Source organism: Xiphophorus maculatus, chromosome 6 (assembly GCF_002775205.1).
Source record: "Xiphophorus maculatus strain JP 163 A chromosome 6, X_maculatus-5.0-male, whole genome shotgun sequence".
NCBI classification, from domain to species: Eukaryota; Metazoa; Chordata; class Actinopteri; order Cyprinodontiformes; family Poeciliidae; genus Xiphophorus; species Xiphophorus maculatus.
The window spans coordinates 10,750,880-10,767,494 of NC_036448.1; the positions used below are offsets into that span (position 1 = coordinate 10,750,880).

Genomic DNA, 16,615 nt, shown 5'->3' on the forward strand with positions numbered 1-16,615 from the left:
TAAACTTCCACACAGCAGGAACTAACAAACAGGAACTTATGCTCAAGCCACATGAACATACAGTATGTGGATATTGTGTGCTTTGGTGAGCCCACATGTACACACAGACTGCATCTCTGGTGTCCAAGAGTCACACTCCGCGGGGAACTGGCCTGACACCCTGACCTTCTAATCCATTGAAGAGGATCGCTTTGTCCCATGCCAATGAGCAGATGACATGTCCAGCTGGCAGTGATTTAAAATGTACCAAACCGTTCCTAAAGCCTTCTCGTATAGCTTTTTATCCGTCTGCGTAAAACTTTGGTGGTTTTGTCCTACTGTCCCATTTTCTCCAGAAGCTATCAACGCACTCAAAGGACAGGGTCACAATAATGAAATGAAAACCGGAATAACTGCAAACAAACAACGTTAAGATTTCACAGGTCTTATGTTTAGATGTTGAATTACTCAAACCTTGTTTGTTTTAGCACATTTGTCATGTTTTAACCACGAGCTTAATAGATTTATACAGAGATGCTATGAGATAAACAAGCGCAAAGTATTGCATAAATGTTGGGTAGGAGGAAAATTAGACATTTTTTATGAATAAAAATATGAAAAGTGTAGTTTCAATATTTGGTAAACTAAAATATAATACTTGGCCAATTGGACAGACTTTCACAGTACTTCTGCACACGCCTGACATGGATTTCAATGACTAGGATCCTAAATCTCAGGCAGAGTGGTGGGCTCATCGTGATTATTTAATTTCCCTTTGGGATCAATAGAGTATTCTTGAATTTAATTGGAATTGAATGATTAAAAACAAATACATTATTAAAGGAATTAGGCTTTGATGGCAAAAACAATATTAAAGAATTGCAATTCACATTTGCTAGATTTAACTGAGACACCTCCTTCTCTGAATCCTGCTACACTCAGAGAGACTCCAAAGTGGTTAATATGAAGTGAAAGGAAAAACAACACCAAGACATTATACAAGCCATTATGCACACGTGGTAGATGAGAAGCACTGCAGTACCCAGCATGGGTCGTCTCAGCTGCAGAGTGGAAAGAGGAGAGTGGTCCGTCTTCAAGTGAAATGAAGATATCTCTAGGCTACACCTGTAATATTGTACATGTAATGGAGGATTCAGTGGTGCATTTCGAAGTGCATCACTTTTATTCTGTATTGCTGCTACGGCATCTACCTCATCCTTCCAGCCTTCTTCAATTTACATTTCAGTGTTAGTAACTTCCATGAAAAGGCGGAGGTGAAATGAAGAGAAACAATCTTCTAAAAGCTACTCTTCAAAACCAAGATAATGTTAAAGTAAGGTAACAACCATAAAATACATGAAAATGTGTATGTATTGAAAAAGCTATTTATGCCTCTGCCAGCTACTCAGAAAACACACCACGGTATTTTCTGTACACTTAAAGATGTCTTCGGTTATTTACGTGCATCCCACGGAAAGTGCCATTTTACTCACTGTTTCATTTTCAGTTCAAGGTCCTACATTTATTACAAACAAATTGGTTGGAGGATGACACAGCAGAGTTGTGGCTCATTAAGGGGAGTCTAATAAAAGTGCTGCTTCTGGGGAAAGCATTCATCAGATTGGGTAAATTAACTATTTCCAAAATGCTTCTCGTTGCACAAACTTCATTAGTGATCCATTTAAGGTTTACCTCCTTGGCAACATAGCACTGAACTGAATAAGACAAAAATGTAAGAAAACGCGCATAGAATGACAGAGGGAAAAAATCTAGAAGAGCAGATTATGTAAAGTCAAATACAATATTGCTGCAGTTTTCCATGCGGTTTTCAAAGCTCACTCACGAGTAAAAACAAATCACCCGTTCATGAGAAACAGCTGCTTGTTCTGTATTTGTTTTCGTGTAAAGATTTACAGTTATAATATCATGATGAATTTTAACACCATAATAGCTCGTAGCGGGGCAGTTAAGATATAGAAAAGCAAAAGCTAAAGAAAATCCAATAGATTAACTTGAAATGAACAAAATAAAAATAACGGGCAGATGGAGGACCCGACTCTACCAACATCAAATAACCAAAAGTATTGAACTGCTTGTCTTTAAAGATTAAAAAACTTTAACAACAACCCATACTTGCAGCTGTAATGTGTTTCAGTCATTCTAGGAGAGCTGCACACAAGGTTTTGGATTATCTCAGTAATTTCTAGAAGTTCCCTGAACCCATAGTTTTGCCTCAGAGATGTGACTCCAGGTTTCACCCTCACTGACGCACTCTCTTTAGAAAAAACACATCAATAACCGCATTCAGCCTGCCTACTTTCATTTACTCAAGCATTGCCTTTGTCCGTTTCTCACACTCAGTGATTCTGCTGCTCCCATTGAGGTTTTTTTGTCACCTCTTGTATTGATTATTGTAACTCTCTGCTCTCTGTCTTGCCCCACAAGTCCATCTATAAAGTCCAAGTGGTTGTTAGCTTTGCTGCCTGCATTGTGACCTGAAGCCCATCATATCACTCCATGGACTTTCTCTCCAGCCAAGCATTGATTTTAACATTTAAAGTTCTCTATAAGGTTATCCAGTATGATTTTTAGAAAGGTTTCTGCTTTACACACCTCTTTGAATCCTGCAATCATAATCCTCAGTCTTACCATATACCTACTTATCTGTTCACAATGGGATTCAGTCTCTAAAATTGCAGTTTCTAAATATATCTTAACATTTTTTGAGTGGCCAAGCCAGAGTCCAGGTTGAATCTTAAGATAAGGGGTGATGGTGAGAATGCTTTCCAACATCAAACTTAAAGCTCATCGTGAACGATTGTCCAAAATACTATTGGAAAGTTGCAAAAAGCTGCTCAGTTATTAAAAGATTATTGCTGTAATTTCAACTAAGAAAGGAATACAAAATTTTTAACAGGTCATTAAAAAAATGCTAACAAATTTTCTTTTTTTTCAAACTTGATATTTTGAATCTAAATTTGCCAGGGGTTTAAATATGCATGAGCCTTTCTAGCCTGTACACCAAGTGGCCAATATTTCATGCTAATTACATTTTGTTTATTTAGCTTATTTACTTTCCCCCTCCATGAATTGCTGCTGAATCATTAAGTCATTTACACATTCTGGTTCCTCTGCACTTTGTGTGTAGCTGCCATTTTGAGACATGCAGAAGCGATGGCATCATACGCACAACCCGTTATCAGACAGCCACGGAAATACATCAGTCTAGACCAAAATGATAGAAATAGCCTCAGACAAGGCAGATGATCCCAAGCCTTGAGCCAATATGCTGCTGTGGTTAATAATATCCATTAATATAGCAACGTTTTTTTTTTTTTTTAAATGACTACATGTTCCGCTGAAAAACACATTCTGTCTTTGGCCATTATATAAAACATCTGCAGCCATTAGAGCACAAGACTGCACATTGGAGAAGACTAATTCACTTACCAAACAGTCTAAAAGCATATTGAACACAGCTATGGATAAAATCTGATATGACACTAATGTAGACACAAAAAAGGAAACAAGACAGTGATTTCTAGTAAATAGCATTAGTGTCTTTGTGTAGGATCAAATATCAGCATGAGGAGGCTTGAAAAACTCTTTGTGCAGAAACAAATAATCTTTTCATTCTGGTGTCCAGGTCATGTCCTCAAGCCTACCACACCACTGTTGCTACTGTGTGTATTTCCTAGTTTCTTCTAAGCGTCTATTTGATGAGAGAAAAGTGTCCTTTTCACCGACTAGGCCAACACCGTGGCAAAGCAAACAACAATAAGTGCAGATTTATGGGTGGTGATGCCTAAACCCTGAATAGAAAACTTCTCCATGAAGTCAAAAACCAATTAAATGTGTCAAACAGCTTTCAGAGAAAGGATTTAAAATGGGTGGGGGGGAAGTACAGTGCCTTTCAAAAGTCCTGACTCTTTCAACTTTGGACAATGATACATGGTTTTCAAAAATTTGACAAAGATGTGAAAAGCGTGGCTTTGGATTTAGACACCGAGTCACTACTTTGAGAAAACCTCCTTTCAATGAAACTACAGTTAAAAGGTCTTTTGAAATGTCTAATATGAAGACATTGATATTTTTGACTTTTTCAGTGGATTTAGAGCAGGTGTGAACATCAATTTGTAAATCTTGCAATAGATTCTTGATTGAAATTAGGTTGAAACCCTTTGACGAAACACATAAATTTGTTTTAATATAAACTGTAATTCTGTTTTTATGTTTTGTTTTGTTGTTTGCTTGTTTTTTTGGTTGATGTTGCTGAGGGAAACATTTGCCGAAGTTCAAAATCTTTTGCAAACTAACACGCTTTCCGACAACTTTCAATTACTTCTGACCAAGTTCCCCGTTTCTGCGAAAGAAATGGTGTCAGTGTTGGGTTCAGGTTACATTCTCTATGTAAGCCCAAAATGTAATTTGAACAGAAGCCAATCTTCCAGGACTGAAAAGCTTAAACTGGCCTCTTTCTTCCTCTCTTCTATTATGGTCAGAGTTGTCTACTGGCTTATGTATCCATGATAATATTGGTACGTTGTTTTTGTTCCTTCACACACAGCATAATGCATGTACGCCAGAAAGGTCCATTATGGGACACGCTTCAGCAGAACATCATCTTCAGTACAATTTCTTCAAATAGGACCATTTTTGGTTTTCTTCCAACAAAGGTTTTCTTCTTCCCACTCTTTCATAAGGGCAAAATTTGTGAAGTACACCACTAATAGCTTTCCAGTCAATAGATTTTCCCACCTCAGCTGTGGATGTCTGCAACTCCTCTAGCAGACGCGGGTCTCTTGGCTGCTTCTCTGATTAATTCTCTCATTGCCTGACATGTCACTTTTTGATCTTGGAAGGTTTTCATTTGTGCCACAGTTTTTCTGCTGATGGACTGAACAGAGCAGCGTCAGAAGCTCCAAGCTTAGGATATAGTTTTATAACCACACTTGTAATTAAATGTCTCCACAGCTTTACCCCCTGACCTGTGTGCTATATTTTTCAGTCTTTGTGATGCCGCTTGTTCTCCAATAAATCTCTGAGTCTTCCACAGAACAGCTGGGTTTATAAATGGGTAAAATACATCTTATTTTCTAATTAGAGGACCTCTTTTTGATTGCACTATATTTTATTTAGGGGTAACAGATAAAAGGCATGTAAGTTGAATATAGTGTGAAAAATGCAGAAAATGTACGCTACGTTTACAAATATTTTTGCAAGGGAGGCACTAAATAGAGTATTCGAGATAAGAAATTCTGTTGTTTTTCTTTTTTGTTTGTTTGTTGTGTCATTTTTATAGTATAATTTGAAGCTGATGGGTCTTTTATTAACAATAAGTGTGATTTGGAAAAAATATTTTTAAAAAATAATTTAAAAATTCAGGATATATCCAAACATGATTCAAGGTCAACATCAACATAAACCAGGTAGTCAAAAAATAAAGCTAGAACTGACCTTTCGGTGCTACACTTGTACTCCACCGCTCACTGAGGGGGATTAGTGGGAAAATGTGCACCAATAAAGATAAAAGCAGCTAAGAAAGAAAGTGGATCAGTAGCACAGGACTAAGAATGAAGAGAAAAACTATCCAACAGGGCGCATCAATATTTTAGTCATTTAAAAGAATAATGACAAAACCTACCATCGACCAGTCATGAAGCAGACAGAGCATGTGTAAGTCTATAGTGACCTCTCTGTGCCCTGGCAGAATGAGCAGTAATTAAACCTGCGTAAATGTGCACACGCACACACACACACACACACACACACACACACACACACACACACACACACACGCACTTGCACTTTAACCCTCTCACACTCAGTACAAGACTGGTTCTCAGCCAAATGTGGAAAAGGAGAACACAGTTCAAAATGTGCAGCAAGATGACAGAAGCAAATGAAAGCAGAGAGAGAAGAAAGGGTGTGTGATAAAAGCAACAGAGGAGGCCAGGATAGGATGGATATTGGGTCAAGAGTGGGAGATAATAATGGAAGGCAGTCAGAGATGAAAGGTTGATTCTGTCTGAAGGGCCTTTCACACAGCTCCTGGCAAAACTATTCACACTTTTGTGCTTCTTAAACCTTTGCCACAGCAAAAAAAAATAGAATCTATATATATATATATTTTTTATATGGATCAAACCCGTAGGATATCATTGGAAGTAGAGGTAAGAAGGTAAATGATTTTCAAAATGTATCGCACATAAAAATATGCAAAGTGTGGAAATCATTTTTGTCCAGCACCCCTCGCGCTTACAATGCAAAATAAAACACACGTGTGATTTAGTCTCAATATAAGGTATGTCAGGTCTCAGATGTTGGCGGACGTTAGTGGACAAACAAAATAAGAAAGTGCAGAAGTTGAAGGCAAGGTTAGGTTATGAAACAACATTCACGTTTTGAACTTTTTATGGTTTCAGGCTCCATCTTTGACCTACAAATTGAATGCATTAATCAGAATCAGCGAATAGGCTTATTGCGTCTCTGGAGGAGCTCAGGTGAAAGATTATGTTGGCAGAACAATTATTAGTTGTTCACAAATATGATGTTAAAGAATAGTGATGAGAAAACTCTTTGCTGAAAGAGAGTCGTTCATAGTTTTCTCTCTGCTATGCAGGCAACACAGCAAAACACACAGTCGTCATAGTGGTGGAAACACCAGGCTGTGGGAATACTTTGTCTTTCTTCTTTTTTAAAACAGGGACAGGAGTGTTGGTCAAAGTTGTCTGTTGGTAATTCAGAAAGAAAACTTGCACAGGCAGCCAGAAAGAAAGATCTGAACTGAAAGCCGTTCACTGACACTCACCTGCTCCACTGCAAATGCATACCCCAGTTTACTAGACTTTTGTGAAAGAATCCCAAAACCATCCATCATCTTTGTTCCACTTCAAAATTGTGATCTAGATTGGAATTTCTAGCTGAAATGTGATGACATGTGAAGACATTTAAAGGTTTGTTATTAGCCTTAGTTTATACTGTTATACTCATATTGCTGGTGCGTCATGAAACTTAGGAAAGCTCAGTCTATATTGTGAATTAAAGATAAAATAAGCCCTAAATGCTGACTAAAAACAACACCACATTTGACTGCCCTGTAAATTACGCACTTGAGCTATGATTTATAAATAACAAAACACTTTCCACATCCATGCTAATTAGTTTTGGTTTTGTCTTAAGTCTATACAATGTCTTTCTCGAGATAGAATATCCTGCCTCGCCACCTTAACACAAGCTTCATTAACAGAACAAGTATAGACTTGTATCCAATTATTTCTGACTGAACGCATTTTCATTTTACGCAAATGTTTGAAACTTTTTTTTTTCCACACAAAACATTCACAGGCTAATTATCTTAACCTGACACAAGTATTGCCTTATTGTCAAAGCGTGTCAAATATTATAGAATAATTCTTGGTTTCTCTAATGACGTGAAATAAAAAACCCTTTCTTGCTTTTAAAGCTACATATCTATATAGAAAAAGTGTTTTTGATGTTCTTTAGCACTTAAAGCGATGAGGATGGTTCACAGGCTTTTGTTTCGCTTAGGAGGTGATAATTGCTTCAGTGGTAATGGCCGACTCTTTTATCATACTTCTAACAGTAATTAATGGCAGCTTAAGAGCTAAAAGGACTTTGTGTGTAGCGGTTTTAAGCATAGTGTGAGCGGATATGATGGTCACAATCAGTCCAAGTTTCCTACGCTGGAAACATTCTCTACTAAACTCATTAGAAGTTGTTGTTTGCTGTCAGCAAGAAACAGAAATGACTACAGCACTGTGCAGATGTTTAATTATAAACATATTGCAGGCATCGATCATTTCCACAGTTGGAACAAAAGTTTAATGGCAGTAAATTGAAAAGCTTAGCTTTAAAATCCTTAACTTTAAAAACGACAGACACGTATTACCTCTTGGCAATGACGGCGAATGCTAAGTCTCTGACATTTTTAACACAGTATAAAGAAGCCCATACTGACCGATCACACAGTAGCTTGGAAGCTACCGTGATGTTCACACTCCTCCCCAATAGTCCTTTCACAATCACATTCAATAATGTTACTGGGATTTCTTTACAATAACCAGCTCAATGTAATAAAGTTGAGGGAAAATGATGCATGGTTCACATTTTGTGTGGTGTATTTTAATTATTTATACAGCACTTTTTCACATAATCTCCCCCAGAAGCCTTTTGGGGCATGTAACAGGTTTTGATCTGGACTTTGACTAGGCCATTCAAAATTACTGTAGCTCTGGCTTTTTGTTTTAGGTTGTCGTCCTGCTGGTAAACCCCCAACAGAACCTCGCTCAGTACGGCCGTCTATTTAGCTCCATCCAGTTTCCCTGTATCTGCTGAACTCAGGCGTTCCTGCACCATCATGTTTCATGATGGGGATGGTGTATCCATGGTGATGGACTGTATCAACATGGTTCTCTTTAGATAGGCAGTATGTTATATTCTTTCCATTTTCAGATCATGGACTGAACAGTGCTTGGTATATTACCTCATCTCTGAGCTGTCTGCTGTGTTCATAACCCTTAATGATGTTGTTTGTTCACTAATGTTCTCTAACAAAGCCTACTAGGCCTGCAGCTGTATTTTTAATGAAGTGCACACAAATGGACTATTTACTAAATGGGGAATGTCTAAAAGCAGTAAATTAAACTGGATTTCATTTTGGGGTGTCAGAGTAAAGGATGCTGAATCACAGGACTCCTCACACTTTTCTTGTTTTATTTGTTTAAAAAAATTAAAAGGCTTGTCTTATTTTCTTTCCACTTCTCATTTATGCATGGCAGTGATGATACAAAATGTGAAAAAGTTCAAAGAGCACAAAGCCCTTAATCATGATAATGTAGCATTCAACATTAGGTAACATTAACTATCCAAAGTCTATGACATATTTAACAACTAGAAGTTATTATTTTGTAGGCAAGGGAGAAGAGCAGTTAACCAGTATTGTAGCTTTATGTCTGCTAATTAGAAAAGCAATCGGCAGAACTCCTCACTAGATGTCATTACGAACCTGCAGTCGATGAATGCACTACTGACCTGACATAAAATGCTCCACCTATATACTTTTTACATTCACATTAGTGTTGGTGAGGTACTGTAAAGTGAAGCAAAATTAACACCCAGAAATAACAATGTAAAATATCACTGCGCCACAGGAACAATTCAAGAGGAAACCAACAGTTTACACACATGTACACACACACAAAACCTCTCAGAATATCTTTTTATGAGAGCCATGAGAGTTATGAGTATAAACTTAAAGCCCCACAGCTTAAATGAAAGATCCAGTTAGTGGTGTAAAAAATAAGCACATTTGAACGCTTCATTTAAATTCCCTTTAGGCAGATCTAAGTCAGAGTTGACCATTGGTTTATTCCCAGTACATTAATTTCTCCCATACAGAACCATTTCTCTGTATTATACGATTTGCAGATTGTAGTAATTTATTGTGCTCCCCCTCCAACACATTAAAGGGTCCATAAACTCTGATCTCCACAAACTAAAAGACTTAAAACCCCCAGTTGTGAAGACAATTAGTTTTTAGAAAGGTTGATTTAATTTGGGTTTCTGCACAGTCCTATGTAAGAAGTCCACTGGTAGCTTTAAAATCTTAAAGGCCGTGTTTGAGACACAGATGTGCCCTAATTGCAGTGGGACACCACACAAAACAAATCTTTTTTCATTTCCTTCCTGCTGACTACATCAAAACAGGCATAGGCAAGAGAAAACGCTGCTGTGTATAATTGGCATCCCATACTTCTAGATAGTATTGCTCAGCCTATAAGCCTACGGGAAAAACAACTTCAGCACGACATTATTCAGAGGTGCCTAAGGACATGATGCTCAGATGCATGAGTGTGATTTAGACTAGACGGCGTGGCCATAAATAATAAAAATATAAAGAAAAAATAGCTACAGGAAAAACGTAAGAACAGAGAAGGGAAGATTTATTTGCACAAGCCAAGTAAAGAACGAATATGTTGAGTAGAGAGCAGGAAGTTAATTGTCTGATGTGGCATTTTTGAGAAGTGGGAGTAGAAAATATGAAAACTACAGAGGGGACATGGGAGGAGTCGTCACAGAAAATTATACCGATTCTGAAATGAATCTCTGTTATCAGCATTCAAAAATAGTGATAATGACATGGATCTCTGCTCTGCTTTCATCTAGCACAATATGTGATATGATTGAAATAACCAAAACATGGCATCCTCAAAGTACTGAATCCCAACTCTGAAGCAAAAGGCCCAAAGCAGAAGATTACTATAAAACTGATGCCACAAAGCAAAGCAGATATCGAAGTCAAAGTAACACTTATTAGATAAGGATATTTAGTTTAAGAGTTATGGATTTTATCTCCACCAGTAAAGCTTCTTCTGATCTTCTTTTCAGATCCAAATGTCCTTTTCTGAATATCACAATGAGGTTTTTTTTTTTTGTCTTCTAATTTGACTGCTTTTCTCAAAATGCGCTCGGCTGAATTTTAGGTTTGCCCAGTTAACCATTTATTCCACACAGATTATCTTAATGTTAGCACATATCAAACCTTACTTGGTAAATTACAACACGAATCGAAAAAGCTTTCAAACAGGTCTCACTTAGTGAGAACTTTAGTTATTAATTAGTGGTGGCACATCCTGATTATTTATTGTACTTTCACACACACCCCTCAAGGGCCACAAGACACACCCGAGAAAACCCTCCCACTGCAATACATGTCAGTGTTTTGTAATATGTGTGGCTTAAAACAACAGTAAACAATTATGGCAAAGAGGAACGACTATAAGAAGTTCACAAGTTTGAAGGGGGAGGAGATAATGATTGACGAGCTGCAAAAGAGAACAGAAGGCGCCGGTGGGAAGTTTGTCCGCTGCATCGGACCAGATCATATTGATACAGGACTAGTTTCACTTACGCTTTCTAATCTCTCTACATCCAAAATGGTCAAGAATCGGAGACAAACAAATAGTAAGACATCCTAAAGGCGCAAGCCACAGCCAGCAGCTTTTTTTTGTTTGTTTTTTTGTACAATGACCTTGTAGATCGTTTGCTGTTTGTGCCAAAATTTCCCCGTCAGCCAAGCTGCAGAGAGGGGGCGTCAAACCACACATCTGCAGAGGCCCTGCAGCTTCCCATGAGTGAGAAAACATTCAGATTTTGCTGATGTGCTCAATTCTTTTTTAGTTCTGCTGCTGAAAGTTGACGGACCTCCACTGGTTCCCAGACTCTGAGATCATCTTTTCTTTTTCCTTCCCGTCTCAGATTAAAGTGAAAATTTGAATCAAAATTCGCTTCCTTAGACTTCTGATTATTTCTGACAGATGTGGGACCTTTATTTACTTTAGACACCACTAGGTTATGACTTAGTGTTCACATCTTTGCACTTTACTTGACTTTTCTTTATTCAGCTTAAATAAATGAGTAAATTGATCTTACTTTCATTAATAATAAAATTTATTTTGATTACACCGATTACCAGTTTCCATTGATTTTTGTTAATATTTCTGGTTTTATTTGTAAACCACATTGCTAAACGAAAAGGTCAAGAATTCATAGTTAAAGTCAGTTTAGGATAGAATATGAGATTAATTGGTTTCTGAACATAAATGTGGTTTAACGTAGCTTACTCCTTCAACAGTTCAACTATTTAGGGTAGAACATTTAGTATACACTGCAAGGAAATATTAGGTGAATGAAACTCTGAATTCATGCTCTCCAAAATTACACTCAGTAATAAACTTAATTTGTTTTCTTTCTGGTCTGCCTTTTCCACTTTATCCCGCATTAGGAATTATTTGCCGTTGAACAGCATGTTGGGAGCGGGAGGTAGAAAACGTGTCATGGATAATCAACAATGACTGATTAGTTTCTGCACAAAAATAAGTAGCAGAGTGCTCTCAGTGATGGGTTAGTGTCGATTAGTCTCGGTGAGTGCGCAAATGAAGAAGCACAGCTGAAGGATTTGAAAGAAGTCAAGTGAAAGTGGAGTGGATGGAAAAGGACAACAAAGACAAAGCAGAGAACGGGGACGGGGAGAGAGAAGGTGATATCTCCATTAACAGAAAGCAGCAGGAGACGAGAGCAGCTGTGCAGAGGGGAAATGGGTGGCAGTGTGGCTGACTGGATTGAATTAGAAGCAGTCCCACTCTGCAGATCATGTGACAATTGGCCAAGATAAACAGACGACAAATTTAAACTCATTTCAACATTTTTAACACACTTTCAAAGGGAAATCTAAACCATGACTGCCTGGCGACAATGACACCTTCCATCTGTTCACATCTAGTTTTGGGTAATATATGACATTTCGGTTCTCTTTTGCAAAATAAATGTGAAGGAATACTACCCTGGACACACGCCACACTGTCTGCTAAACACATTTTCACTCAAAAACAAAAAGCACAAATCAACAATGTTCCATATAAAGAGATGCATGTATCACACAACAAATATAATTCAGCTGAAACAATATGGTGTGAACAGTAGAAATAATTAGTTTACAAGATTGAGTGATCACTAATTACACACTTAGCTGTGTGTTAGTTGATGGTATTTGTTTTTGCTTCTGTCAGTCAAACAAGGTAGGAACATTTTGGAAGGTTAAATGGAAATTACTCATTTCTTTTCGCATAGAGCATCTGGTTTTCTGATCAAGGAGTTCAAATGCAGGTTGCAAGAAATGCAAAATAAAGGTTTTTATACAGGCTCACAACCTGTAATAGAGATGCATTTCTAAAGGTCAGCTGTTAAAAAAAATATCCAGGCCTTCAGACATGAATACACAGATGTAGCAGTCCCTGTTACAATATTCTTATGTATGTTTTTTTATATTCTGTATACTTGCCATACATAAAATATACACTTTTTCATTATAATAAAGATAATGAAATATCTCCAATTTTGAACATTCAGTATAGTATTGACTTAAATGTCATATATCAGTGCCTTTTTATTCATTTATTCTGAACCTCAGCTTCTTGCTGCCGCATGTGGAAATTCCTCACCTTCTAAAACAAAAGCTCCACTAACATGAGGATTTCCATTTGTTGCATAATGGATTCTCCTCTGATTTAGTGGAGAGAAGATGAATTTGTCTTGTGTTCGTGCAATGTGTTGAAACTAGTTCTCTTATTGCCTTTGTGTTTTTGTGCCAAATCTCTGGCACACTAGTCTCCCAGCTACATAAACGACTAACGGTGAACATAATGTATTCAAGTTCCCAGATAACCAACACCGAGAGAATACATCCTCCTTTTCTCCATCAGTTGTTCTTTTGACATTGAAAGTGCTAGATGGCAGACATGTTGAGTCAATCCACTCACAAAGGTTGCTCTGCTGTTCTTCAAAAAACAATTCTGTCGCCTTAAATCTCCACATCATCTGCTCCAAATCTGACATTTTTAAAAGTCTCTTACCGTCTGTCTCTGATCCTTTGCCTATCACTGCCTGTCATAATAAATCTGTTATCCCAACCCACTCTGCAGTGTCTTTCTTATTCTTTTGCTGCCTGTCATGTTTCTGGTTATCAGGTGACAGGTGTAAACCGTCAGTGTTTCTATTTATTCCTGCACTTGCCACATTCCAAGTGAAAGAAGCTCCGTCAAATTTGGACATTTTGAACACATTTAAGATCTCCTTGATGACTGCCACTGACAAAGGTTGCAGGTTGCATTTGTGAATGAAAGAAACTTTTAAAAAAAATAAAATTCAACACGATTTTAATCCGAGAGAGAGAACTCGAATCTACAGTGAGCGCAACACTGCAACATTTAGTTGACACTAAAATCTGCAAGCCCGCGACGTCGATTCAGTTCCCTTTCGACAATCTCAAACATCTACAAGTCAACCGGAGGAAAAATGGTTCAAAAGGGAGCAGAAAACAGCTGTCCTTGCTCCAAGACATCCAATTCAGTTATAGCAACAAAAAAAATCTGTGCCAACAGTACTTTACCAGGATAGATGCAGGAAATTACTTCAACTCTGTCCTAAATGTAGCTCACAGAGTGTCACAGTGACAACATAAGAGAGTTTGAGAGCCGACAGCCTGTTCTTTTTGAGACAAAAATATTGCTAAATATACTAGAGTGGCACATTTTATCACTTTGAAAAATTTGGATAATGAACAACAAAACACAAACACTTAAAAAAAATAAATAAATAAAAAGTGTCTCAGTTCTCATGAAGCATTTGCTTTATGCAAACATAGCAACCAGCAATACAAATATACAAATATTTATTTTCAGAACACCTTTCGGCACACATTCTGTTCCTTCAGTCATTTTTCTTCCATCTTTCTAACACAGTGGGGAAAAAAATCTTTAGATTTATTTTTAAGCAAGAAGTAATATACAAGAGAATATTACTGAAGGAAACTACTGGCCTAAAGCACTTAAAATGCAAAGATCTTCCATATGGCAAGAAAACAGTTTCAAATCCATGTGTGATGCTATTGATATAGAGTAAGGATTGACCCTAGGGAGGTTAAAGTTGTTGGCAGGTGCACTTTAAAACTGAACGGGTCTACAGTCTAAGTTTCTCAAGAAAAATAAATGTAAAAAAACAATTGGTTTTCACATGCAAGCATTTATCAATACACATACACCCAACGCCTTCACAAAACTGAGCCCTGCTCCAGTGACACCTGAATGTTTGAATGTCTCATATTTTCTCCAGACCCTTCTGGTTTAAGTCTTACACGTTAATGCTAAGGGTGGATTTGCACTCCAACCATTAGACAATTTAAAGAAACAGAAAGCACAATACAGTTTATTGTAGGTCATGAGTTTATCAGGGAGATATCCTCAGGTTGCTGATAGAACAGTTAATGCTGGCATAGGCCTGAACAGAGACCTATGATGACTATTCCTTGCACAGGTTGCTAGTTTGCACCATGAACTCTAATAAACACATAATCTAATATAAGAAAATATATTATATTCTTACACAATATTTGTCTTTGAAAGTTATTAATTATCTAGTCATCTAGGCCTACAAATATTAACAGAGGGTTCTAAACTGAACACTGATGTTATGTTTATAAAAGATAATGCTGTGATGAGAGACACATTTCACAATAAAGGAATAATATATTGCGTCAGAAATGGACTCAATTTGGGTTACATGTTAAAATACTGAAATGCTTCTCTATCATATGAGGGTGTAAAAACATGCACATTGCAGTAGCTCTGTACAACATAAAAAAATATCAAATCAGAAATCTAAACCTAGCTTCTATATGAGTATTTCTGTCTATTTTGCTTCCTTTTGTGTGAATAAATTAAGTTTTAAACAAAGCAGGATTTCTGACAGACTAAACAACATCCGCCATTGGACGTCTTCTTCTCTGGTCCAAGGTGTTCTAGCAGACCTCATGGCTGATTTTCACAGGGCATTTCCATTTAGAAAAGTTGTTATTAACAGGTGACTGGGGACACGGAAAATGCAATTAGTAAGGGTTGTGGGGTTAAGTTGACTAAACCATAAAAAGTCATTTGAGTAACTCTCTGAGGAGATTCTGGTGCTGGATACAATCGCTGGTTGAGCTGATAAGGATGTGTGGCATTAGCAAGAATTTGACACCTTTCATGCTTCCTATCTTGCAATGTGTGCAGGTGCATTAAATGACATAATATGGAGGTACAAGTAAGAAAATGAAGCATCTTTTATGGAACATATAGACTTTTAATGTCACTGAAATATGTATGCTACTTCCTAGTCTTGCATAGTGCATCTGAATGGGGATGAAAGGAGTAAAATAAACAAGAGTTTAACTGCATCAGGACATAGCATGTTGTATAATGCCGCTGGCTAAACTGAGGATCAACTCATCCAGAAGTTAAAGTTCAATGTGCCATGTTGGGGTGAGGGTCCAGGATATTGGGAGGTTTATGTAAACAACTTTGAGAAGTGCCACTTGCAACTGCCTAATTATGAGATTGTTTTAAAAGAACAAAAGACTGAAAAGAAGAAGAAAACCTTACATGAAAGTAAATTTGGTTGCATCATAAGAAACTAGTCAACGAACGATGAAAAAGCAGGCACACATGCAATGATTTTTATGTCCATCAATAAACCATTGTACAGATTCAACACAAATAAATCCTAAAGACATTTTACATGGGAGTGTATTTGTCTTTGAAATGTGTTTTTAGTCAGCACGTACAAACCATCACTAATAATCTATGCCTGTACCTGCTTTAGTTTTCAAACAACTTTACAACATTAATTTTCTTATTGCTGCGGGAAGAAATGAAGACGGAGTCATTAGGAAATGGATTTCTTATGAGCTCTGGTTAGAAAGATGCATGCTTCTGTGTGTAAGTGGTGTCGTTTCCTTTCAGTTTGCTCATTTAGGAGGAAATTTAAATACACAAAACATTGGAACATTTTGGTTTTAATTAGCCAGCGAGCTTAAGCTTTCTCTTCACAAATTAAAACGACACTGTAGAATGACATGGTTAAAATTAACAATGAATATTCTCTCTTAAATGGATAGAAGTCTGAAATAGAAAGCAAATACATCAACAAGGCAAACACCAACTTGTTTTGTGCAATGCATTCAGAGGTTATGTTTATTAGTGACTTTGCCCCAAGAAGCTTAGCTTTATGTTTAGTATTT

The 16,615-nt window shown here is 37.2% G+C and overlaps 1 protein-coding gene across 1 annotated transcript in view; it reads right to left on the reverse strand.

The window, feature by feature from the left end:
* Positions 1–16,615, reverse strand: part of LOC102237510 (calsyntenin-2-like) — a 151,692-nt gene that overhangs the window by 79,656 nt on the left and 55,421 nt on the right. The window lies entirely within an intron of this gene.